This window comes from Pantherophis guttatus, chromosome 6 (genome assembly GCF_059756535.1).
Source record: "Pantherophis guttatus breed Tessera chromosome 6, ASM5975653v1, whole genome shotgun sequence".
Classification (NCBI taxonomy): Eukaryota; Metazoa; Chordata; class Lepidosauria; order Squamata; family Colubridae; genus Pantherophis; species Pantherophis guttatus.
The window spans coordinates 45527740-45552629 of record NC_142068.1 but is presented as its reverse complement, the minus strand read 5'-3'; the positions used below and the strand labels follow the sequence as shown (position 1 = coordinate 45552629).

The window sequence follows — 24890 nt, the reverse complement described above, 5'->3', positions numbered from 1 at the left end:
TCAAGAATGAGCTCTGGAAATACAGATTCCACATTGTCGATTCTTTTCAATAATTGTTACTTTGGGTAACTTTGCAATAGCAAGATGTTTTGTGGCCTATTTCTATAACTAATTTGGTTTTAAGAAGTTCAAGGAACTCTTCTTGTATTTTTTGAAAAATCTTATATGTTTATATTTTAACTTTTTTAAAAAATAAAAAGTATGTATCCTTGGATTTGGGTGAGCCACACTGAAATCCTGATTCACAGATCTAAAATATGTGCTCTGTCCTTTTCTTTCAGCTTGCCTTGTCCACTTTTCCTTAATTTAGTTAGTATTTTTGAAATACTAAATGAATAATTTGCTATTATAGAAAATAATAGCAAAATATAGAATATAGAAATATAGAAAAATATGTATGAACAAGAAATATGGCACAAAGTACAGCGGAGCAAACAAAAAAAATCTAAGATAATAAAGTAACATATATGTCACTAAAGACTTATAAAACTGATGTTTCAATAGCATTCAAATATCCCCATGGGACTTAAAACTAAATGGTTAACATAACAGAAATCAGTAACAAGTCCATAAACAATAGTATAAAATCAATACTATAAGTTATACTGATAGTATAATTTGAAACATCCTCAAATCAAGATATTTAGATGGCTCTTATAGAACATTATAGTCCATTATATAGTTTCCAATTACAATTAAATTTTAAATCAATGTATTTTTCAATTAGGATATTATTTAAGAACACTTTCACAGTTTAGTTAGCCTTTCTTCCAAAGAATGAATCAAAGAATGTTTCCACTAAAATTACATAGGATCTATTGAAGGGATATATGGTTAAGCACAATTTAATAAGAATATTCAGGTTGTAACAGAATTACAACTTTCCAATTTTTTTTCATTCTACTTTTAAACATTTCCAGTACTGTTGTACTATGCAACATTGCTACGCTTGAAAAAGGAAAAATGGTCCAATCTCTAAAACCTTTTCCCCCCAACATTTTTGGGAAAAAGCATTGTTCATTTTAGAAAACAAAACTGGAACATCATACCAAAAATAAAACAATTCTAAGTATAGTTTTCAAAATATTTGACGCTCTTCTGTTCAAATTTCCACTTTGTACCTCTACCCTAAATATTCAAATTCTTCATCCATTTGACATACAATCTTTAACTTTTTCACAATCTGAATCATACTTTACTAATAATTTAAAACTGTGCCTAAGGATGTTCAATAGATGTGGAATTCAGTTATATCTTTCAGAGTACTTTCTTTTGTACAGTAATTCTTTTGTTGCTATGTGGCTAATTTGTTTGAAGTTGGTGAACTGTGTATTTCACAGCATAAATAAAAGCTACCAAGATAAGAATGGTTTATATTAGTGGATTACAATGTATAAAACTCTCTCTCTCTCTCTCTCTCTCTCTCTCTCTCTCTCTCTCTCTCTCTCTCTCTCTCTCTCACACACACACACACACACACACACACACACACACGCATACCCCACACTACATTGTTCAACAGTTTGCAAATAATTGAATGACAATATGTTGAACTAGATTCCAGCAGGGGGCAGAATAGGCTTTTAATTGACATTGGGCATATTCCCCTCCATTCTGTTTAGTGTCTTGTTTCTAAGATCTTTGAGATTGAACATCTGGATTTGACATGTAAATTGGGGAAGTCCTGATTACTGCACATTTTGTGCCAAGTAACCAATCATAAGTGATTCATGCCATAATAGAAACATTTATTTTATAATAGATATGCAATGCTTTGTAAACTAGAGCATTTGTGCTGGTGAAAGCTATGGCTATCAGATCTGGTTTGTAAAAATCCAAGCAACTCTGCCATCTAGTGGGTGTCTGGAATTTTGCAAAACAGATCTATTAGCCTTAGGAAAGACAGAACTAGTTTCATATCTTGCTGCACAAATTACATTGTGCATTTTCTGCTCATGGAGAGCAAGTATTGCCTTGAAAACACCTGCCTTCATTACCTCAGGACTGCTTTACATGAGGCAGAAATTCTTTTGCCTCCTTCTTCTCCCTAGTTCAGAATGTTGCCTTAGGCAATGATTAGTAGTGCACACACTCTAGTCCGCTATTATGGCAGTATATACTAATTCACGGAGTATTACTATTAAACACCCTGGCGACCAAAACAAAGCTTTCATAGGGATCATTGTTCTCTCAAAAAAACAAGGAGCTTCTGTCAATTCTGTTCCACCAACCTGTGCTTTTCAGTAGCAATACAAACATGAAAGCATGAAAGAATAAAATTCTCTGTAGGGACAATCTTCAAAAGAACTATTTTCCCCACAACTTAAGTATTTTATTCCAATTTCTTGAACTATATAAATTGCTTTATTATAAAAATGGGACATTTATAGATTTAATAGATCCCTGAAGACGTATCAGCTAAGCTCATACACTCCTTCCTATTGAGAATTTTTATTCACTTTTGGATCGTTGCCTCTCTTCTGTCGTTAGTCAAGACCTCTATAAAACTGCCACAGAACTGTGGGATTGCAGGGCTAGGAAGAAAGATGAAGTGTCTGACCTTTAGAGATCTTCTCTTCCAGAGACAGCTTCCTTCGGGATCTTTTTCCTGAAGGAAAGGAAGGGGTTCCTTTGTACAACTTTGATTTCAGTTTCATGGCTTTTCCAAGGAACATTAAGCTGCCACTTTCCCAGACATGAACTGCTCCAATGTTGATGAATAACAGTTTGGAGCAAGAACTCTGTCTGACTTTAGAAGAATAACCTGGCCGCTATTTCCCTCATCCAGCCATCCATTCATGCTGAGTCAGATAAATGGATATCCAAAGACAAGCAGCTTTATTACAGAATAAGAGATCACTACCCAGCAATGAGTGGGAAACTAGCTGAGCATGTGGTTAGACCCATCTGCCTCACCAAGCATATTCCTGGCAATGCAAATACTGGCCTACACAGCTGAATCATGTTGAGGCCCTATTCTATTCATCTCCAATTTTATGCTCCTTTATTATTTGTTATTTAACTAAGGATAAGCAAAAAAAAATATTTTTTTGGTTTGGATTTTAATATGAACTGACCTAATTTGCATTCCTCAATGCTGTATCTGGGAATTAATTATTTTTTAATTTTTTCACATTTCTTCAAGTCTTGTGATAAAATTCTGATTCAAAAAATGGCTAAATGTATCTGGGGGGCAAAAGATTGGATTAATAAAATTCTAAAAATATTACACAAAATCATATATTCTTTCTAATTACATATGATTATGTATCATTATTTTAAAGTTTCAATTTCTAATACTCCCTCTATCCCCCTCTCTATATTTAATTAGAGAATATCACAGTATAAAAATTTAGACAATAGGGTTTATGATTTTGAACACTGTAAAACTGAATTTGAAAACTGAATTATGTACAAATAATAAATATGTAATTGCTAAAATGAATGAATTTCAAAATTTGTTGTTCGAAATTTGAAACAGAACAAATGAAAGAATGTATGATAAAGTGGTCTAACATTTTTGGTTATAATATACAGATGGAACAATTGGAAAATGTGATTGAACGGTTAAGAGTTACACTATGTTATAGTCATAAAGATAATTTTTATAAAATTGTCATCAGAGAAATTGTCAAGAATGTTAATAATGGTACCTCAAATTCATATAGGAAATGCAAACAAGAAGGTATATTTGATCATGTTTGGTGGACATGTAAAAAAGCTAGAAAAATTTGGATTCAAATACATACACTGATTCATGTGATCTATATGACAACTGCAGTGAGATTATTTATGCACAAAAGATGGAACAAGTCAGCACAAAATACAAGGGAGGAATGGTTGGTGAAGATGATGAAACTCACTGAGATTTCCAAATTGATTTCTTTCATTGGAGAAAAGATAATATCTGCATTTATTGCTGACTGGAAATCCTTTACAGATTCACAATCACCGCTTAGCAAATTTTCAAAATTACAACAGACTCCGAAAAACCTACATACAACCCAGGATGCCAAGTTCTGATGTCTCTGCCCTCCTTGGCAGTCATGTAACCACATTTTAGGTGTTGCCAACAGGCCTGCATTTATGGCCACTTGCAGCATCCTGTGGCCATGTGACTGTGATTTATGGCATTTTTGTTAGAAACTGGCATTTACTTCAGGTTTCCGAAAAAACCCACCCCATAGCTTACATTGGGTTTGCTTATCGATCATAGTGTTTGCTTAATTACCATGGTGTTTGTTTAACAATTGTGGAAATCACATAATGACTGTGGCGTTTGCTTAACGACCACAGCAAAAACATAATAAAAACAGGTATAGTCATGGGGTGAATTGCTTTATGACTTTCACAATTTATGTCTGAAATTGAAAGCCCAGTTACGGTCAAAGACCACTTGTATACACTTTTTTATGGTAAACAAAAAAAAAAATGAATGTATGATTTATGGTTTGAAAAGTTTATACAGGATAGCTAGAAAGAGTACGTAGAAAGAAAAGAATCGTATTGTAACTTTAGAGAAAGAGATGAAGCGTCACTTAGCTGAGTCACTTAGCTGAGTAGGGCAACTATAGCAATTGAATAAATAAATAAATAAAATGCACATGATAATTATGAAAATACATACAAATATTTATGCAGATTTTTTAAAAAATCACAAACTGGTGCAAAAATGGGGCAAAATGTGTTTAATAAGATAAATAAATGATAAAGTATTAAAAGGAGTAATCTAGACCTATTTGTAATCTATAAACAGAAAATCAAACTCAATGAGATTTGCAATAAATAAAAGCATGAAATTACACTACAATTTAGTACAACTATTAGGCACAGGTTCCGTGTCCTCATACATACAAGTCATGACTCAGTTTTTGCATTCTCTTTCCCTCCTCGTCTCTCCTGACAACTATTCAAAAGAGGAGAAAGGCAGGGGTACTATGATTCCCTGGCTCTGATGAAAAGCATTGATAATCAAGGGGCAGGTGTTTATGAATTGAAGATAATGCAATTCTCCCATCACTTCTTGGGTGACTTGACCTCAGCAGCTTCCATCCAACATAGTATCAAATTTTTCCAGAACTGACATTTGCAGACTCCAATCAATCTTCACAAACCATCAGGATTCTGTCAAACATGTAATAGTGACTGTATCAAGAAATGTCCTATATTATACTTAGCATGTGACCATATGATTTAATGCCTGGAAAGTAAAACTCCACTCTGATGGAATGACCATGACTTTAAGACCAATCTAACAAAATTTCTAATTTAGTTGTTATCTCATCCCACCACATGTTTATGGCACACAGAGAATTGCATAGGAACATGTGTCTGCCTCGGCACCCAATGCCTGTTGTCTTTGTCTCCTACATCATGCCGTATATGTTTTGGACATGTCATCTATAAGACCTATCTGGGATGGGTGTTTTGACTGAAAGCAAGGTCTTCCAATGTGCTGGCCAGCATTCAGCAAAGAACTGAAGCCAAACTATCTGACAACCATAGGGCACAGTTTTCTTAGTGGGGTGCTCGCTCAGACAAGTAAACCAAGCATTTAATCTCCTGCCCTACGGGCCAGGCTGAGCCTGATGCAATAAGGGGATGCAATGGTATTATGTACCTTTCATTCTCTTGGCTAATCCCAACTTCACACTTTAACCTGATTGAAGCATGTTTGGCTTGCCAGTTCCTTGTGCTGAGAGGATTAGGGCTGGACACAGCAGGATGATAATTGCTTCTTACTGCCTCAGATCAACCATTCTATTTCCAATGCACAGTTGCTGTCAGAGAAACAATCAACTTGCAGTTGTGGTGTTCCCTTCTCAAATTTTCACTACACTTATGCCATTAGTTATATAAGCAAGCAAGAATCTTGATATACTTTAAAGACTAATAAAATATGAAGTTTAGTTCATCTTTCTCTACCTCAGAATAAAAAAGGACACATATAGGAGTTGGAAAACCAGCCAAGTCATTGAGGAATAATATGTACTAGTAGCCCAGAACAGTAGAAATGATGATCAAAATTATAGGCTAAGGAATAGGAATAGGTTAAGTTTGGCAAAGGATGTAAAACAACAAAAAGTTAACCAAAATATAATAATCATTACAACAGTTGCTCAATTGCTCAATGGTTAGCCTGATAAAAGGCTATCAGGTATCAACAACAATTCACCTATTCTTTGGTTTAATTTGCCCCCCAAAAAACTAAGGTGTGTTCCATGAGTTAGTTATGAAAAGCAAGATGAAAAGGCAAGGCTGGAGCCAGAGGTGATATTCATCTGGTTCGCACCAGTTCAGGCAAACGTTAGTGGAAATTTGGTGTGGTTTGCCGAACCGGTAGTGATCTCTGGCTGGCCATGTCCCCGAACCAATTGCCCAATCCCCACTCGTTCACCCCGCACACCTGCTCGACACTCACCTTGCCTGCCTGCCTGCCCACCCTGCCTTGCCCAGCCACTACTTGCAGAATCTAGGCACATATTTCTGCTCACTGCTGCTGGCAAAGGTAAGGCTGAAGGACACAGGCAAGCAGGTAGGCAGGGGATGGAGAGCTGGCGGAGGGGTGATACCAGCGGTGGGTGGACCGATGCGTGTGGGGAAGGAGGGGAGCACACGGGAGATCGCAGCACCGGAGCTCTTCCCGTGTGTTTCCCCAAGCCAGCCTGGCCTGTGAGGGAAGTACGTGGGAGATCGCAGCACCAGACCCCTACCCATGTGTCTCCTCCAGCCAGCCTGGTCTGCGAGGGAAGCACACAGCAGATCGTGGCACCGGAGCCCTTCCCATGTGTTTCCCCCAGCCGGCCTGGCCTGCGAGGGAAGCACGAGGGAGATCCTACCCTGTTTCCCCCAAAATAAGACATCCCCTGATAATAAGCCCAATCAGGCTTTTCAGCACATGGCAATAAGGCCAAGTGCTTATTTCAGGGTTCAAAAAAATATAAGCCAGGGTCTTATTTGGGGGGAAACATGGTAGCTGCACTTTACTCATGAACAACATTGGCCAGGAGAGGCAGGGAGAAAGGCCAATGGTGCTCACGAGTAAACTGAGGCTCCTAAGGGGGGGGGTCGAGCTCAAAAGAAACCACCGCCTCCTGCCTCCGTGCATTGAGGAGGCCGAGCAGCAGCGAGAAGAGCACAGGCCTCTTGACGCAGGAAGCGGCTGCCAGCAATGCCTTTAGGAGCCGCGAAGCGCTCACCACCCCTTTGACACCCGTCAAGCCTCCTCCCACCGTGCTTCTCTTCCTCATCACCAGAAGTGCTCGCAAGTGACAAGACATCTGTTATTTTTGGGGAGACTGTGGGATTGCCCCATCTGGTCTTCAGTACCTGGCTAGTCAGCCTCCGGACATCAGATTCCCACCACCCAGCACCAGTTCAGAGTTCAGCCTCTGGACGTCAGTTCCCCCAGCCCACATGGACAGAGAGAGAGAGAGAGAGAGGGAGGGTGGGAGGAGGGAAAGAGAGACAGAAACAGAGAGAGAGGGAGGAGAGAAAGAGAGAGATGAGAGGGGAGGGAGAGAGAGACAAGGTGCACACATGCACACACACAGAGAAGGAGATGAGAGAGAGATGAGTGAGAGGAATGAGAGAGAGAAAGAGAGAGAGAGAGAGAGAGATGAGAAACAGAGAGAGAAAGAAAGAAAAAGAGATGAGAGAAAGATAGGGAGAAAGAAAGAGAAAGAGATGAGAGAGAAATGAGAGAAAAAAACAGAGAGGAGATGAAACAGAGAGAGGGAGAAAGAGAGAGACAGAGAGAGAGATACCTGTTTAAAAGAAAATAGAAAAATGGCTCTTTGAGTGTTTAAGGTTGCAGACCCCTGAGTTAGGCAAACACCATGGTTGTTAAGTGAACCTTATAGTCATTAAGTGAACACTGTGGTTGTTAAACAAGTCCATTTTCCACAATGGGCATTTTTAAACGGAAACCAGAAGAAATTGTTGGAAACTGGCAAAAAACATAGAAACCCTCAGTCACATGATTGTATGGGATGTTGCAACTGGTCATAAATGTGTGTGTGTGTGCATGGCTGTCAAAACTTCAAAAACAGGTCAAGTAGCTCTGGGGAGGTCAGTCGTAAACTTGCTAAGCAACTGGCCATTAAGCGAGGACCACTTGTATTTGGTTTGCCTTAAGGGTTCAGATTTGTATGGAATCTGGTTTCCTTTGACCCTTTGGGGGATTGCAAAAGGTCTGGATGCAGGAATCCTTGTAGGGGGAACTACGATCGTGACCATCTAGCCACGCCCACACAGTCACATGACCACAAAGCAACGCCCACCAAACAAGCCACACCCTTAGAACCGGTAGTAAAAAAAATTGAATACCACCACTGGCTGGAGCATGAGCTTGATAGAAATGTGGTAATGGAAGACCTATTTACTTTGACTCTCCAAGACCAGATGAATTTTATCCTAGGAGAATAAATCCTTATATAGAACGACCAAGAAATCCTCGAGCACTGATGAAGTACTAACACACTGGGAAGTCCCTATCTTCAAATGGGGAAAAAGGAAAAACATGCAAACTCAGTTCATTTTGTCTGAACCTGAAACCTGGGAAGATTCCTGAGAAGATCATAAAAAAATCTTCTATACAAAAAAATCTGTATGCAGTTTGAAAATAATGCAGTGTTTACCAGCAATCTGAATAGATTGGTAAAGAATTAAATTAAAATTAAAATTACTTTATGTTTTGATTGGGTAACTTCCTCAACAGATTATGGAAATGCTATAGACAAAATAAACCTGGACATCAGCTAAGTATCTGATAAACTACCCTTTAACATTTTGGTGAAAATGCTGAAGTATCAATTGGATAGCATGACAATTAAATTGATACATATTTTTCTTCAAAACTGCATTTAAAACTGTTTATAAGTGCTTTCTCATTCAGTTGAAAAAACATATTTGGGCCTTCTATTCTTGATTTGAATGAAGATGCAAAAAGAATATTTATCAAATCTGCACCTTAACATGAAGCTGAGTTAATGCCTTAGAAAGAAATAGATTTCAAAGCAATGTTTCTGGCTTACAGAGAAAGGCTGCAAGTGATAGAATAAAATGTATTCTATAGTAGGGGTCTCCAACCTTGGTAACTTTAAGCCTGGAGGACTTCAACTCCCAGAAGTTAAACTCCTGAGAGTTGAAGTCCGCCAGGATTAAAGTTCCCAAGATTGGAGACCCCTATTCCAGGGGTGAAATGCTACCGGTTCAGAGAACTGGTAGCGACGGCAGTGCGAGGCTCCGCCCAGCCATCATTACTTCCTGGTTTTAACCAGGAAGGAACCTGTTTTTTACCCTCTGTGCATGCGCAGAAGGGTTTGCGCATGAACAGAGGGTCCACGCTTGCATGTGATCTGTGTGCATGTGCGAGTAGAGCAAGCACGTGTGGCGCATGCACTTCCGAACCGGTAGGGAAGGTAAGTAGATTTCACCTCTGCCCTGTTCTATAGCATGGAGGATGTCAAAAGTAGTAACATTATCTTTTTCTCAATGGAATAATTCTTGATTGCAAACTAAATATGAATCAGAAGTATAATTGACTCCAAAACAAGGAATGCAATTTTAAGCTGTTTCGAAATCATGGGAGGAAGTGCTTCAGCTTATTTTTGTTAGAACCAGTCTTGAATACGGTCTCCTGTTCTGGCCATCAGACTTCAAGAATTCAGAGAAAGTAAATGATTCGGCTAAAGCAATGAGGATGATCAAGGGACTGGAAACTAAGTAGTGAAGAGAGTCTTTAAGAGCTGGGCATGTTAACCTTGAGAACACCGAGGAGAATTACTTTCAAATACTTGAAGTAGCTCCAATGATGCTTGCTATCATTCCAGAGTTAGAGAAATTGAGTAATGGATTTAAGTTACAGGAAAGGGATTGAAATTGTTAGGAAAAGCTTCCTAACAATAAAAGCAATTCAAGAGTACAATCAAATACTCAGAGGGCTCCCTTTCATTTCACTCACCACATTTATTGGATTCCTGCACTGAGCAGGGGCTGTACTAGGGGTGGGTTCTACTTACCTTTACTACTGGTTTGCAACGGGATTGCGCACGCGCACTTTGTTCGCACGTGTGCCTTGCTTCTGCGCATGCGCAGAAGCTTCTGCTCATGCACAGTTCGCCGATGACATCTGTGGTGGTGGGCGGGGCCTCCTGCCGGTTTTACTACCGGTTCTTGCGAACCGGTCCAAACCGGGAGCAACCCACCACTGGGTTGTACTCAGAGTCCTGAAGGGGTCTTCTAATTCTATTAACTTATTTCTCTTTTCCATGCTGGGCATGACTTAGCTTATGCTGAGCTATCTTTCCACCTAACTAGATAGTGCAACCTAGACCCTTTTTATCTATTATAAAATTAAAGAGCCAATCTCCATTTTTTATTCATCTACTCCAAGCCACTGCCCAACAGTGTCTTGTGTGGTGAATATGCCAAAGGCAATGGTTTTTCTACCATTTCTAGTTTGGTTTTCTTTTGCAGCTTTTCTACTTGGTTTTCTACTTTGCTGTTCTTCTGCAGCTTTTTATTAGCCAGTCGAGAAAACATCCCCTCAAGCAGACCACTGTAGCAGGAAGGGGGAGGATAGTTCTAGAGGTCTGCCAATGTTTTTTTAAGTAAATGTTTCTGTTCCTCAATGGGAAACTAACAAATAAGCAAAAAGGTATTCCTCTGCTTCCTCAGATGAAATAATGGAGGTTTGTTCCAACCTTATTGGAAGCCTGTTGAGAGAAGGTGGGGCCAACCAGGGAGCTGACAGATCTGAAGGAACTCAGGAAATATTGTGATGGAGAGAACAGAGACTGAGACAAATAACTGAAGTGAAGGACTGCTAGCGATGAGAAAAGAGACATGTTTATGCCTCTCAACACTCCCAAAACTTGCTTCTGTTCATGCTTCCTAATGTTGACCTGACTTTACCACCACAATAATGGATGGTAAAATGCAACTGATTTTCCACATCTTCATGCTCAGCTTTGGATGATACTAGAGTACAGGAATGACATCTAAGACTAATAGGGCTGAGGATGACTTAAGCCCGTCTCTTTCGTGGGAAGGGATGAGATAAAGGCTAAATCATGGAGGCAAGGAGGGAAATTATGTCAAGGCATGAATGAGTAATGCAAGTGGGAATAAGGCTTTTAAAGGCTTTCATATCACAGTATCTTTGTTTGTGTTCCTTTCTGCCAGAAAAGCCTTGGTATATTGGCTGGTTAAAGTACTGTATATATTGCTAGTGTAATGCTAATCTTTTCTTAGAAAATAGATGTTTCCTGGTACTAAGCACATGACTTCCATTCCTATGGGACGTTAGGCCTGTTTGAAAGCTGCTAAAGCACCTGCTACCATTCCTCTCAAGTCCCCTCCAAGATCTGCCAGTATCCCACCTCCTGCTCTGGAAAACTCATAACACCCTATAATGCAATGCATTCTCCTGTCACTGTCGGGGACAGGAATGAAGAAATCCCTATGGAGCCAAAATTTTAAGAGGTTTCACAACTCCTCCCATCCAGCTGGTCACCAGCACCACCAAAACAGCAGGCAGCCTTGAAACCTTCCATCTCATCTCTCCCCGCATGATGGACATAGTAATTAGCACAAAAGTCGCCTCTGATTCAGCCCCTGGGACTGATGCTTTCACAGCTGCTGGTTTGGCTCTTGTCTGCTGGAAGCATGCAGACAACAGACAGCAGACAGGTAGAATTAGCCAGAGTAAAAGATGTTTCCTCAAGCGATATTTGTATTGTGTCAAAAGGAAGCATACTTTGCAGCTTTGTTTAATAAAAGCTTTCTGTTGCTGCAGCAAAGGGCCAGGTCCTAAAATTATAATTATAGCTCTGGTTAGGATTAAAATATAAAAAGTAACAGAATCAACATTAATACATTTATGGTAGCAGATTATAAAATAGTACCACTTCTGGAGAGAAGGACAAGGATGGCACCGTCCACCGTACTGGGCAGGAGGCAATAGACAGTCTCTGGAATTGTCATGGCAACATTTAAAGCCATCTCTGATCAAAAGCCTCTAGGGTTTATAGTATTCTGATCAGCTCTCCAAAAATCCATTTCTCTCTGGCTCCCAAAACAAATTTAAAACTGTCCAATTAGCAGTTAGGCACTTGCAAATTCAAATGTAATTTACTGCAGGAGCAGTGGCTTCCTTCCTCTCCTGCTGTGACCACAAATCTGAAGAGTATTTAGACCCCTGCATGTAAATGAGATGCTTGGGCCAATTCAGTGCCTGGAGAGGGGCATATTATGAAAGGCTCCTTAGTCCGCCATCCATATATATCTTATATGTCCCTGCACATATACAAGCATATGTTCAAATCCAAGAAAGTCGATGGGAGGTATCTGCCTCGCATCTGTTTCATCTTTTAAAAATAAAGGTACAATGGAATTGGTGCATTGACAGATACCTTCCCAGGGAGAAGAAATTGAGCACTAAAGAGCAAAAGAGACACAACATGAACTGACAGCTGGGAGGTGAAGCATGACACATTCCACTATGGAACAACAATGAGTATGAATGAATTAATTTAAGCACTGGAATAAGCTGCAAAGAACTGCATTTGCCATTACTTCTAATCTGCAAAACAAAGTCAGGGGCTTTTTTAGCAAAGCCACATGTAGACAGAGACTGAAGAGAAGAGACACTGTTAACAAGAGGAAATTGTCTTTGTTAGAAGGATGACGGGAAAAACCCTTTGAATTTTGTAATTTAGGACAGCAGATTCTGCAAATAAATTGTGGAAAAATGTAACTGTTTTATATCTTAATCTGAAATTATTTTTGATAATAGGATAATCACATGAAGTCCTGGAAAGGTTTTGCCATGGACGAACTAAGAATAACTAAGAATTCCTCTGGAATTTCTACAGCAGGAAATTCACAATTTGCCTTTGGCCATGATTCTAATCAGTTCAGAACTTCTGGGCAGGCAGGATACTGCAAGGAATTATAATGTTATATATTCCTTATCTCCAGCTTTGATCAAATCTACATATCAAATTACATCTATTTTATATTTTTTATCATTTGAAATGGATGAGCACCACTTTATTATTGGTCAATAAAATCACAGGATAATTATTAACTCTCACTGAATATTGAGAGATGAGACGAAACTGTCTTATTTCCACTAATGTTCAGACAGTTGAATTCTGCATCCATTGAAGTTTTTGTCAAGAGGAGCTCCATTTAGGGCAGGGATGTCAAACTCAAGGCCTGGGGTACTTAGATCTGGCCCGTGGGGCTGCCCTGGAAACAACGAAGGACTGGCCTACGGTGCTTCTGCCAGCAAAAACGGGCTCCTGAGCTCCATTTTTGGCTGCCACAGCCTCCTGCAACCCTCTACTAGAGAAAATGGAGCTTGGGAGGGCCGTGTGCAGCCCTCCCAAGCTCCGTTTTCACTGGCAGGTTGCAGGAGGCCATGGCAGCCAAAAACGGAGCTCAGGAGCCCATTTTGCTGGCAGAACACTCGTGCCACCACAAGCATCCCCGACATGTTGGCCACACCCACCCCAGCCCCCAGAGGTCAAACACAAACCTGATGTGGCCCTCAATGAAATCGAGTTTGACACCCCTGATTTAGGGCATATTATAGTAATCCACCTTAACTGTCAGTCACAAGGTATATCCTCTCCACATAGGGCTGCAATTAACACCCAGCACTCTCAAACTGAATTTCTGATTTGATAATTTTAGTCGCCAGAGCAAAAGGACTAGGATTCCTAAATGGCTTTGTCTTCAAGCTATAGTCTTTCTTTAAAACGTTCTATCCAAAGTATTAGTGCATTAATAAAATAAAAACTCCTGCAGCTAGCTGGATACTGAATAGCATCAGGCCAGATGTTACACAGCAGCTTCATCTTGCAGCTTGAGAAGCTGACCAAGTGGTAACTGCTTCCATGAATGCAAGAAAGAACCAATGTCAGTAGCCCTAAGAGGCCACTTTAAGCCCTTGAAACATATGGAATATCATGCATAGGTACCACGATAATACGCAATCCATACTACTCAACCAGGTCTAACTTAATTAGTGCCCATTGCATGTGATGGGAGCCTTCCAGCTGTTCCAGTGTATTGGAGGACAATATTGTCTTGGACCTAGGTCGTCTACTGACTCAGGTGCTGGACAGATGACATTATCCAACTGCCAGTCCAACTGCCTTTGTTATATGTAATAATAACTGGTAGCCATCTTACTTTTGACTAAGGCAGCCAAATATTTTAGATCTCTTATAAATGCAACCTGGAAATGCATAAAAATATTTTACAGGAATTTTACTTATCTCCTTTATCTTGAATGCATGAATTCCATTCCTCAACATTCAGTTATATTACCCAGGACATGAAATTATAAAAAAAAAGAAATCTAAGGATAAAAAAGAGTGCCTTTGGCGAAGGAAATCAATAGTGCATCCAGGCTTGCATTATAGATGAAGAGCTTCAAGAATGCTCTATACACTAAGGATATCTTTCAGTGGGTTGTTTTTTTCCTGTGCATTTATAAGATTTCAACAGGGATTTTCAGATGTTCACAGTTTGCAAAGTATATGTGACACAGGATAAGTTGCCACCAAATCCATGAAGCTAAACTTGTGGATGTGGCTATTATAAGACTTTTCCGGGCTGTGAATACACTGGAATTTTTATAAATTTGATTTGTCTTTTCAAAGTTGAAAATTAAAATAATAATTTAGAAAACAAATGTTTGACAGATAAAAGTTTAAACTGGAAACAACAGGAATAGTGCCATTTGCTACTTTTTTTGAGTGGGCATTCTTGCGCCCATAATACTTTCAATACAATCTTCAATTTTTCCATTTACTTTATGAGTAGCTTGCAAAACAGGAGACAATATGTTTTCTCTTAAGAAAAGATTTAGATTCTATTTATGATCAGATAAAAGTATAAATCACTGATCTTTTTCTCCTGGACAATTTTGACTGTTTCTTGGGGACATTCTGCCACATATCACAATATTGTGTCTAGGAATTCTGGGAGTTGCAATTCCAACATAGTGGAATGATGGCAAATTGGAGAAGGCTGCACTACAAGTTGCTGAACCCAGTGAGAGATCTCAATTCTCACTGAGCAGAGCCAATAGACTAAAAGTCCTAATAGTAGCATGGCTTCCTGCCAAACAGTCTGAGTTGATCTGTTTCTTTAAAAAGGGAGAAAAGGAGAGGAAAGCCTACGATCTTGGCCCAGAACTTCCAACAACAACGAAAGTGCAAAACATTTAATATTTTTTTTGTTAGTATATGAATTGTGCAAATGAAAGGTGTTGTCAAAGAACAGTGATTTGCTCCTGTTTCAAACATTCTTATTCATGACGATGATAGTACAGTGATTTAGTGCACCCTGTTATTAACACAGCTGCCTGCAATTTCTGCTGGTTCGAATCACTCCAAGGCTCAAGGTTGACTCAGCCTTCCATCCTTTCTAAGGTAGGTGAAATGAGGACCCAGTTTGTGGGGGCAATAAGCTGACTTCGTATAAAATATACAAAAGAATGAAGGCTATTGCTTAACGCATTGTAAGCCGCCCTGAGTCTCCAGAGAAGGGCGGCATATAAATCAAATTAAAAAAAAAATGCAACAGAGGAGATGCTGTACTACTTTTCCCAAAAGGGTCCTTTCCAGACTGTTAATTCCATACAAATATTTTATTCAGGTAGCTTATTAAGAAAATGCATATAGGGAAACAAATTACCAGGAATTTCACTGATTATACTGAGACTGATTGAATGATTTTACAAGACTTTCAAAAAATATCACAGGCCATTTATTTTCTTGGTAGTTCAGAATGAACCACTTGTCTTGTCTACTTGAAAGAAACTTGAAATATTATAATGTTTGAGTGAGTGAATTTTTGAAATTGGATTGATTTCATATTAATATCAGAAACAAGCATATCTCTAAAGTTGAATGACATTTATGATTTGCTTACAAATGTTACATTGTTTAGTTATGAGGTTAACATTAATCCATAAACATTGTAGAAATTACATACATAAATATAGGATGGGTCTGACAAGGCAATAGTACTTGAGCAACAGATCTTGGAAAACTAGTATAATTTGAGAATGAATGAGCAGTCTGACATGACTGCAAAGAAGGTAAATGCAATTTTAGGTTGTATCATTAAAATGCTAACTAACAAATGACAGGCAGTCACTATTTCATTCCATTTTGTTTTGACCAGACCCTGTTCAAGTATTATGTCCAATGATCTAGAAGAATTGGAACAGTTCTTTGCTAAATAAATTTGCTAAATAAACAGGAGAGCAAACAAATAGTATTAGAAAGTTGGGCTCTTAGCGCTGCTAAACAGATTGGAGGAGATGGATATATTTAACTTTGAGAAAAGACAACCGAGGGGAGGATATAATAGTGTTTTTCAAATACTAGAAACTATATCTTATTCCAGAGTGTAAGACATACAATAATGAATTAAATCAGAAGAGGACAAATTCCAATTCAATGTTATATTTAAAAAAAAAAACAGTAAGAGCTGCTTAAAACCAATTGCTAAGAGTGGTGATATGGTTTTTTTCATTGGATGTGGATGCTAAATAGCCCTCTGTCTCGGTCTGCTTTCATTTGGATCTCAGGACTATGCAGAGAATTGGACTCAATGCTGTAAATGGTCCTTTCCAAAACTTCAATTCTTGACTCCGTGTAATAAAGATACACAACAGACTTAATGTAAGGTGGCTCACTAGTGTCAAAATAAAAGATCCATATACAGGGGCTCTAAATGTAGATTTAATACGACAGTAGTAAAATGTGGCAACTGAGAGAAAGATGTGGAACATTGCTTCTAATGAAATGACTGATTTAGTCATGGAATTGTTCAAGTCAAGCAACATCATTTTGTTAAAGCTAAAGGGGTTATTACCAATGCTATATCATAAATAATTCAAGAAACAACATGAAAAGCCTATGTATTTTTCATTTACAAACTCCCTAAGTGAATATATCCCTGAGAAACTGGATTGAGATCAGCTTCTGTATTCTAGCAAGAGCCCATTAGGGAGGCCAAAGTTGCTCTGTTTTTATTTCTGTATGCTTATGTGAACACCAAGGTCAGGGAATGAATGTGGACTGATGATTGGTTGTAGCCTGGTATTAAGTCAGGCAGTTGCAGAATATAGATGAGTGAGAAATAAATATTAGTCTGGCCAGAAACATTAAGTAATAAATGTCTGGAGAAGATATGGTGGGAAGGTGCAACCTCTGGCCACCCTTCAAGGATGCAGCCAAGGAAATCAATAGCAATATGGTGGTTCTTCCAATTTAAACATCCTGTTCTTGAATGCCAGATCAATTGCTGACAAAACATTTATTATCCCAGAATGAATCTTGTTTTATAGAGCTGAAGTAACATACTGTCATGAAAAATGGGATAATAAAAAAAAAACTTCCACCACCCTCTGCTGGGTTTTCATGATGCAGCTGACTAAGATCAGAGTAACTTTAAAAATTCCATCCTGCTGATTAAGTACTCCATCTGACAGATCCGAATACAGTAGATGTTGTTAATGTGGCTAGGATGGTGCTGAGGTTCTGCTCACATCAATTTCTAATAAATTTTCTTAGCTACTTGAGATGATTTTAGCTGATTTTCCAAAATATGGAAATTAAAGCGTGGAAGAACTTGTCTGTGTTATCATGGACCACTTTTGGCAGATCACTTTTGACAGAAAGCTGACATTTGAAACCATGAGCCAGTGAAAATGATCTGTCCCAGATACCTAAGGGATCTAGATAAATCCTTTACATGTGTGAAGGAAATTTTGCACATTGTCCTCAGTGATATTGTCAGTAATCTGGTTGATCTGTGAAATATGAAGAGAAAGTGGCAGATTGTGGGTCCCCATCTGTGAAGTTTTTTTGAGAAGACAGTCAACTCTCAAGGATGTTTCATTGCTTTTCTTATACACTGCAGAGGATTTGGTCTAGATTATCTTTGTGATCCCTTCCAACTCCATGGTTTTGTGGCTAGAAATATTCTTAGTTAGACACTTAATGATAGAATAACATTTTAAATGGTGAGCAATGCAGGCTGCAACAAAGTGATTCTTCCTCTTTCTTCCTTTCCATCTCTTGCTCCCTTCACTGTATTTTTTAAGGCAGGTTCTGCCTCTTCAAATGCACCTCCACTTACCTTACTTTTTTGTAGAGTAGCCGTTGAAACCACTTTCTGAAATCCTTTTGTTGTCTTCCATTCAATTGTGTCCAATTTTTAGAGAATGTCTGGACAAGTCCTTGCAATTTTATTGGCAAGGATTTTTAGCAGTGGTTTGCCATTGCCTCCTTCCTAGGGCTGAGATAAAGTGACTGGCCCAAAGTCATTCAACTGGCTTTGTGCCCAAGGCAAGACTAGAACTCTTGGTCGCCTCGTTTCTAGCCTGACTCCTTAACTCCTACCCCAAAAGGTCTAGCCTGCAATATTTTTACCGAAGAGCCACAAGAGTGAGTGTATGACTTCCCGTATGCAAGACATGCATTTGATCTTTGGGCCCACAAAAATTCAGGGCTGCCTATACCAGGCTCCTCATTGCCAATAATCACAGCCATCTATTACAAGGCAGCTGCTGCCACTGCCAATTATGTGCTGGGTAAATCAATGGGTGGTAATTGCACTATTAAGGTCTCATTACAACCCTGACTCTGCAGCCCTGGCAGCTTGCATTGGGCTGTGACAATTTGGCTCCCAGCACCAAGCATTGACAGCTGCTGACTCAACTGAGCTTTTTTACCCATTAGAGATACAAATTGGGGGAAAAAATCAGATGAAAGCAGTGAGGGCCATCCAGGATTTGTAGACTGCATACCACACATTATGCCAATGATGAAGATATACTTGGGATGAGTTTTTAGAAAAGATAACATCATCATTATGGAATGGCTACAGAAGATTTTCACTCTGAGCTGTGCTTGTTACAGAAAAAAGTGGGTGGGTAATTCCCAAAGCTGTTGTGCTTTCTGCCTCTGATTGGTGTTGCTGCTAATTAACTAATTATCCCTTCCTCTAAATATCTTAGGAACTGCTATTTAACTGTTCTGAATCAGCTTAGATAGTATGGTCTCTCTTGCACTATTTGAAAATGGCTAACTTCCTACACATCTTTCAGCCGCTTTGTTCTAGGTGTAAAAACCACATTCAGAAGAGCTTAAGATAAGAAGGTGGTACTGTATAAATGTAAGAATCCTGTCATTTAAAGTTACAAGTAGGGATATCATTTTGCTCTCCAAGGTAGGGGAAAAAAAATCCCTGCAGTGAATTTGAGGAACAAAAAAAAAGGTCTACGGATAAAAGACCCTCACTTTGTTTCTGCTATGAGAGGTTTCTGTAAGCAAAGATTACGTATATACATACACATATATGGGTTTTTAAAAGGTATCACCCACTTAGCATAACTTCTTTATTGCTTTACAACTTTCTCCTCATTTCTACCACATTTTTCTGCATATGTAGATCAAGCTATGTCCTTATCTCACTGCTCAAAATTAAATAATATTGCACACTGTTAATATTGGCAGAACCAAGAGAAATGCAGCATATGGCCAAAGAACAGACCACATTACTCAAGTAAAAATAGAAAGGTTTGGTATTTATGATTTATTCTTTGTCCAGTTAAATTGTGTTTACACATTGCATTAAGCCATAATGTGGTTTGTTTAGCTTGCCTCAATATGCTGTGCAAAATAGCCTATCAATATTAGTAACAATTTAGAATATTGATATTACAAGCATAAAATTGACTTTTTCATACAAAACTAACATTAAAAAGATGTTAAATTTATATTTACCAACAAAGAAAGAAATGGAGACTAGAATAGATCTATTTCAGCCTATTTACCTCTCATCATCTAGCCATATCCTGTGATTCGAACCCAGGTTCAAATCATTTTTTTAAATAAAAAAAACAATTAAAAAGGAGAAACTGCTGCAGATTATTTCAAAATGTTTGTTAAAGAACGTAGGTTTCAGTCTTGAGCTGATTGCTTCATATTGAAGTCTGTATTATAAATTGCTTTACACACATATTTATTTACAGGTTAAAGGAAAAAGATAAAATCATATTTAACAAAAAATTAAATGGTTTTTTCTAATAAATTATTTAATAAATACCTTTTCCAAATAAATTTAATGAAGTAAATTACATTTTTGTGTTGTGATTATACTGTAATTTTTTTCCCTTGGTAACTGCAGTTTACTAAGATTTTAACAGCTACCTTGGACAGAAGGTTATAGCTTGATCTTCTCACTATTGTATACCCAGCTCAAGTTCGATTTATATGGAACCATGAAGTTTCTGAAAATGTTTGTGCCTGCAATTTAACCAACCCTCTCTCACGAATTAAAAGATATTATTTTAAAATCCATGCCTTGAAGATGTTACAACTGAGGAATCATTTCAAATAAATTGCCTCCCTGGACTTCCACTGGTGGCAGTGAAAGTACTACAAAGCAGTTGTGCCATGGCAGGAAAGCAGGGATCAAAATGTTGGAGAGTGTCAGAGGCCTTGCAGAAGAGAGATAAGACCTTATGCCTGGTCAGACTTTTTCTCTTTGATGCACAATGTTCCTGCTTTAACTCAAAAAAGATAGAATTCATAACTAATAATTTCTTTGGATGATTTCTTAGAAATGTTAGAGACAATTTTTAATTTACTTTGGATTTCCCCAAAGTTTAATGGGTGCATTTCAACCCTCTAAGTCATGAGTGATTATTGAAAGTATGCCATCTCACTGGTTGAATATATACTGTAGGACATTTCAAATGTGCCTCTTTTCTCTCTTTCTTTTAATTTGTCTTAATAAGTTCTTGCCCTTATTCAAATATAAAGTAAGACTCTCGGCTATGGATCATATGAGATATCTTTGAAGCGCCTGGCCATCCCCCAACAGTGATGAGGAGATAATAAGCTGTTCTGCTGCAAGGATAGACTCTAAGAGGCATTCTGTCACAAGAAGATCCAAAAATCATTCTATGCCTGCTATAAGTTATATAATAATTACACTTCTCTATTCAGCTAATGGGATATCTATCACCAGCTGATGCCCTCAATCCATGCCCTATCAGCATGGGATTCCTTCTTCTTTCTAGACATTTCTCCAGAGTGAAAATGAGGGGAAAAAACACACTCTCTCTTTCTCTTTCAAGTTGTTACTTATTTCTACCGAGGGCTGTGCTGCCAAGGACACTGCATGATGATGTGCTTAGAGTTTCTATTATTTCCTGCTGTGATTTTACTTCACTAATAAGTGTGAACTAGATATTCTCACCTACCCAGGTCTGAGAAAGGAAAAGATGAAGCAGAGAAAACTCAGAACCAAGTTCCAATTGTATAAAGTTACAATTCAGGTGCACGCCTCAATCACTGACTTAGAAATAGTCTAGTCAGTGTGTTACGATATACCGTATTTGTATTAAAATACTAATTTATTCTGTGTTTTGAAGGTGATGAAAAGTCAAATAAAAAGAACTAATGAGATTTCAGCAAAAAATGTATACAGATGTATTAGTTTAAATATAAACACTGGGAATGTGATAGACTAGATAGGATTGTTAGAAGACAATGGTTATAAGAACCATCATACAATTATAAAATACTTTATATTATATATAAAAATTATATTTTGTCATAAATAAATTGGACACAACGGAGATTTCTGAGAAGAAAAATAGTTGTTAGGACTGGTTTTGATTCTCATCTTTGGATTGGTTAATGGAAGGATAAATAATATCACCTCATTGGACCAGGCATTCCTCTTGCTAATCAATAGATCACATAGAAGAAAATTATACTGAAATTTCTAACAATATGATGAAGTGCAATTAGATCAGTGTTGGTGAACCTTTTTGGCACCGAGTGCCGAAACAGGAGCGCGTGCGCATGGGGGAGCATAGGAAACTGGAAGAGCAGCTCCCTGATGCACACGTGCGGGAGCGCCAGAAACTGGAAGAGCAGTTCCCCTGCACACATGTGCATCCTGGGAAGCTGAGCTTCTGGTTTCTGGTGTGCACATGCGCACTAGTTACCTGGTCTTCCAGTTTCTGGCACGCATGTGTGTGCGAAGACTAGCTGGCCAGCATGCGCGGCGGAACCCGGAAGAGCAACGGGCAACGGCTGGCATGCCTGAAGAGATGGCTTTGCTACTTTTGGCACGCATGCCATAGGTTCGCCATCACAGAGTTAGATTATTGACAATTTATGTATTTGGTCCCTTGCAAGTTACACTTTCTCATAATCACTACGCAGAAAATGCTGTGCAGTAAGACTCAGCAAGATATTTGTCAAATAAATATAATGCCCTTATATATTCAACAGCACTATGTGTTGAGTATCATTGTTAAATATCCAGTATAATTATTTCTTTCAAATTAAAGGTCAGTGTTAATCATTATACAGTCAGATAACTCAGGATTGACTTTGGGCCAGCCACTTTCATCCCAACACAGCTCATATCACCTTTAAAGCGCTCCATGGCTTAGGACCTGTGTACCTACGAGACTGTCTTTTGCCACCAATAGCCTCTCACCGACCAGTTCGTTCTCACAGGGAAGGACTACTCAGGGTACCATCAGTCAAATTATGCTGACTGGCAACTCCCAGTTGCCAGTCGCCTTCTCTGTGAGGGCTCCAACCCTTTGGAATGAACTGCCCCCTGAGATACGAAATATCCCTGATCTCCGTGCTTTCCGCCGTGCCCTCAAGACCCTGATGTTCCAACAGGCGGGGCTAAACATATGAACATGTGAATGTTTTTAAAATGTTATCTAATTTTAGGTTCTATTTAATTGGGCCAAACTATGTTATAATAACAATTTTAATTAGCAATTTTATGATGTTTGTGTATCTATATTTTTTCTTGACTGTACACTGCCTTGAGTCCTACGGGAGAAAGGCGGTATAGAAATATAATCAATCAATCAATCAATCAATCAATCAATCAATAAAATATAAATTTAATTTTGTTTTTTATAGTATTTTAATGTTTATATTGTATATTTTTTAATTTTGGCTGTTCACCGCCCCGAGTCCTTCGGGAGAGGGGGCGGTATAGAAATTTTAAAAATAAATAAATAAATAAATAAAATAAATAGCATTGTTGGGAAAATAGGAGGAGAAAGACATATTATGTATGTTTGCTACCTTGAGTTACTTGTACAGGTAAGATTAAAAATCAATCTCTCAATCAGTCAATCAAATAAATAATACTCTGCCTTGCTTAAAGCTCTACAATTTTAAACTGGAGGGTATCATGAGTTACCCCAAAGCCCAAGTAGCACACTTCAACTACAACATGACAATGCCAAAATATTACCAAAATATTGTTTTTATCAATACAGAAAGTTGCAGCCTTCCATAATGCTTTTCTCATATTTTCCTCTGATTAAGCCACTATAATTATTGCATAAATGACCCTATGATTGGCATACATTTCAGCCATCTCATATTGAATAAGGAAAGACAGCATATAAGGAAGGGTCTATGACGACTCGACACCGCTAGCTCAACGCAGCCAGCAGGGGGCGGCCTTCACGCCACTGCTGTCTCCTTGATGCCAACTCGCTGCCGCCATCTCTTTGCAGGACATCGCAACACCGTAAATTCGCTGTGGGGACAACTCGCTGAGGGTGCTGGATGGAGAGCCGGCCGGCTGGCCAGCCAGCCAGTGAGCTGTTAGAGGAGGGTGGCGATGGGCGAGTCTGCACCGGATGGGAAGCGAGTCGGGTGGGTGTCAAAATGGGAAGCCCCTGCCACCCTGCAAATAAGGACAGCTTTGGGAAGCAATGGGGTGGAGATACAACAATTCACCATTTGCAAAAACATACACCAGCAGAAATGACACTAGGATTGTCAGTGGTAACAAGGAAGAAACATTTGTTCAGTCTGAATACCCTGAGAAAGGAAAAGAAAATAGGCTTTCCCCCCACCCCTCTCACTTTTCTTTTCTTTTCTTGACATTTACAGTATATTCCTTTCCCATTGATCTACCTCCACCAAGATGACCATAAATGATAGGATTTGTAGGTTTGGCTTGCAAAAGCTAATATTAAATGCACCAAACCAACATGCTTTCAGATTCTTACATGACAAGAAAATATATTATGAAGTTGCTGTGTGTTTGTTTGACATTTCCAAAGTACCAGTTTGGAAGACATCTGAAATGTGAATGAAGATAGGGGACAAAAGAAGATACTGTTCTATGGAAACTACCTTCTGTTTTGTTTTGTTTTTCCTGGTTTTTGGAGCTCTGAGAGGTGGTTTTGAAGTGACAGTCTGTAGTTGCTTTCATAATACAATCTATATATCTGCTTATTTTATTTTATTTATTTTATGCATTTACATTCTTTTTCTGAAAGGGGGCCCCTCTGTTTCAGTAGACTCTCAAAGGTCTCCATGGCACAAAAAAGGTTATGAAGCCCTGCTTTAGTGTTTTTGCCACAAAACCGCACTCTTCCAAATACATCTTAGTGGAACATGACTAGCTTCCCAGATAAAGACCAGGACCCCCACTTTGTCTCCCTGCTGAACTTGGCAGCACTTGGCAATTGAACAAGAGTTGGCACTGCCTTTTTGCCAAGCATACAGCAATTGGCAAGACCAGCATCTTTTCTTTGAGTCTGACACCACAGTCTCCTGACATTGACTAGCTGGCAATAGTTCAGATCTTGGTATTAGCATGTCCTATTAGTTCCCAGTCACAGCCAGGCAGCTGCCTCCTCAAACCTTTAGTCACATAATGATTGAAACATTTCTGGATAATTCCTCCCCCACTGTGAGACATACATCATTTTGCTGCACTAAAATAATCACAAAACCCATTTGCCTTTATTACAAAAAGTAGCCCATAAAGCTTTCTTC

At 38.7% G+C, this 24890-nt stretch overlaps 1 protein-coding gene across 2 annotated transcripts in view; it reads right to left on the bottom strand.

Annotated features, from left to right (window-relative positions):
* The window catches only part of SLIT1 (slit guidance ligand 1), a 145845-nt gene that overhangs the window by 46434 nt on the left and 74521 nt on the right, over window positions 1–24890 (bottom strand). The window lies entirely within an intron of this gene.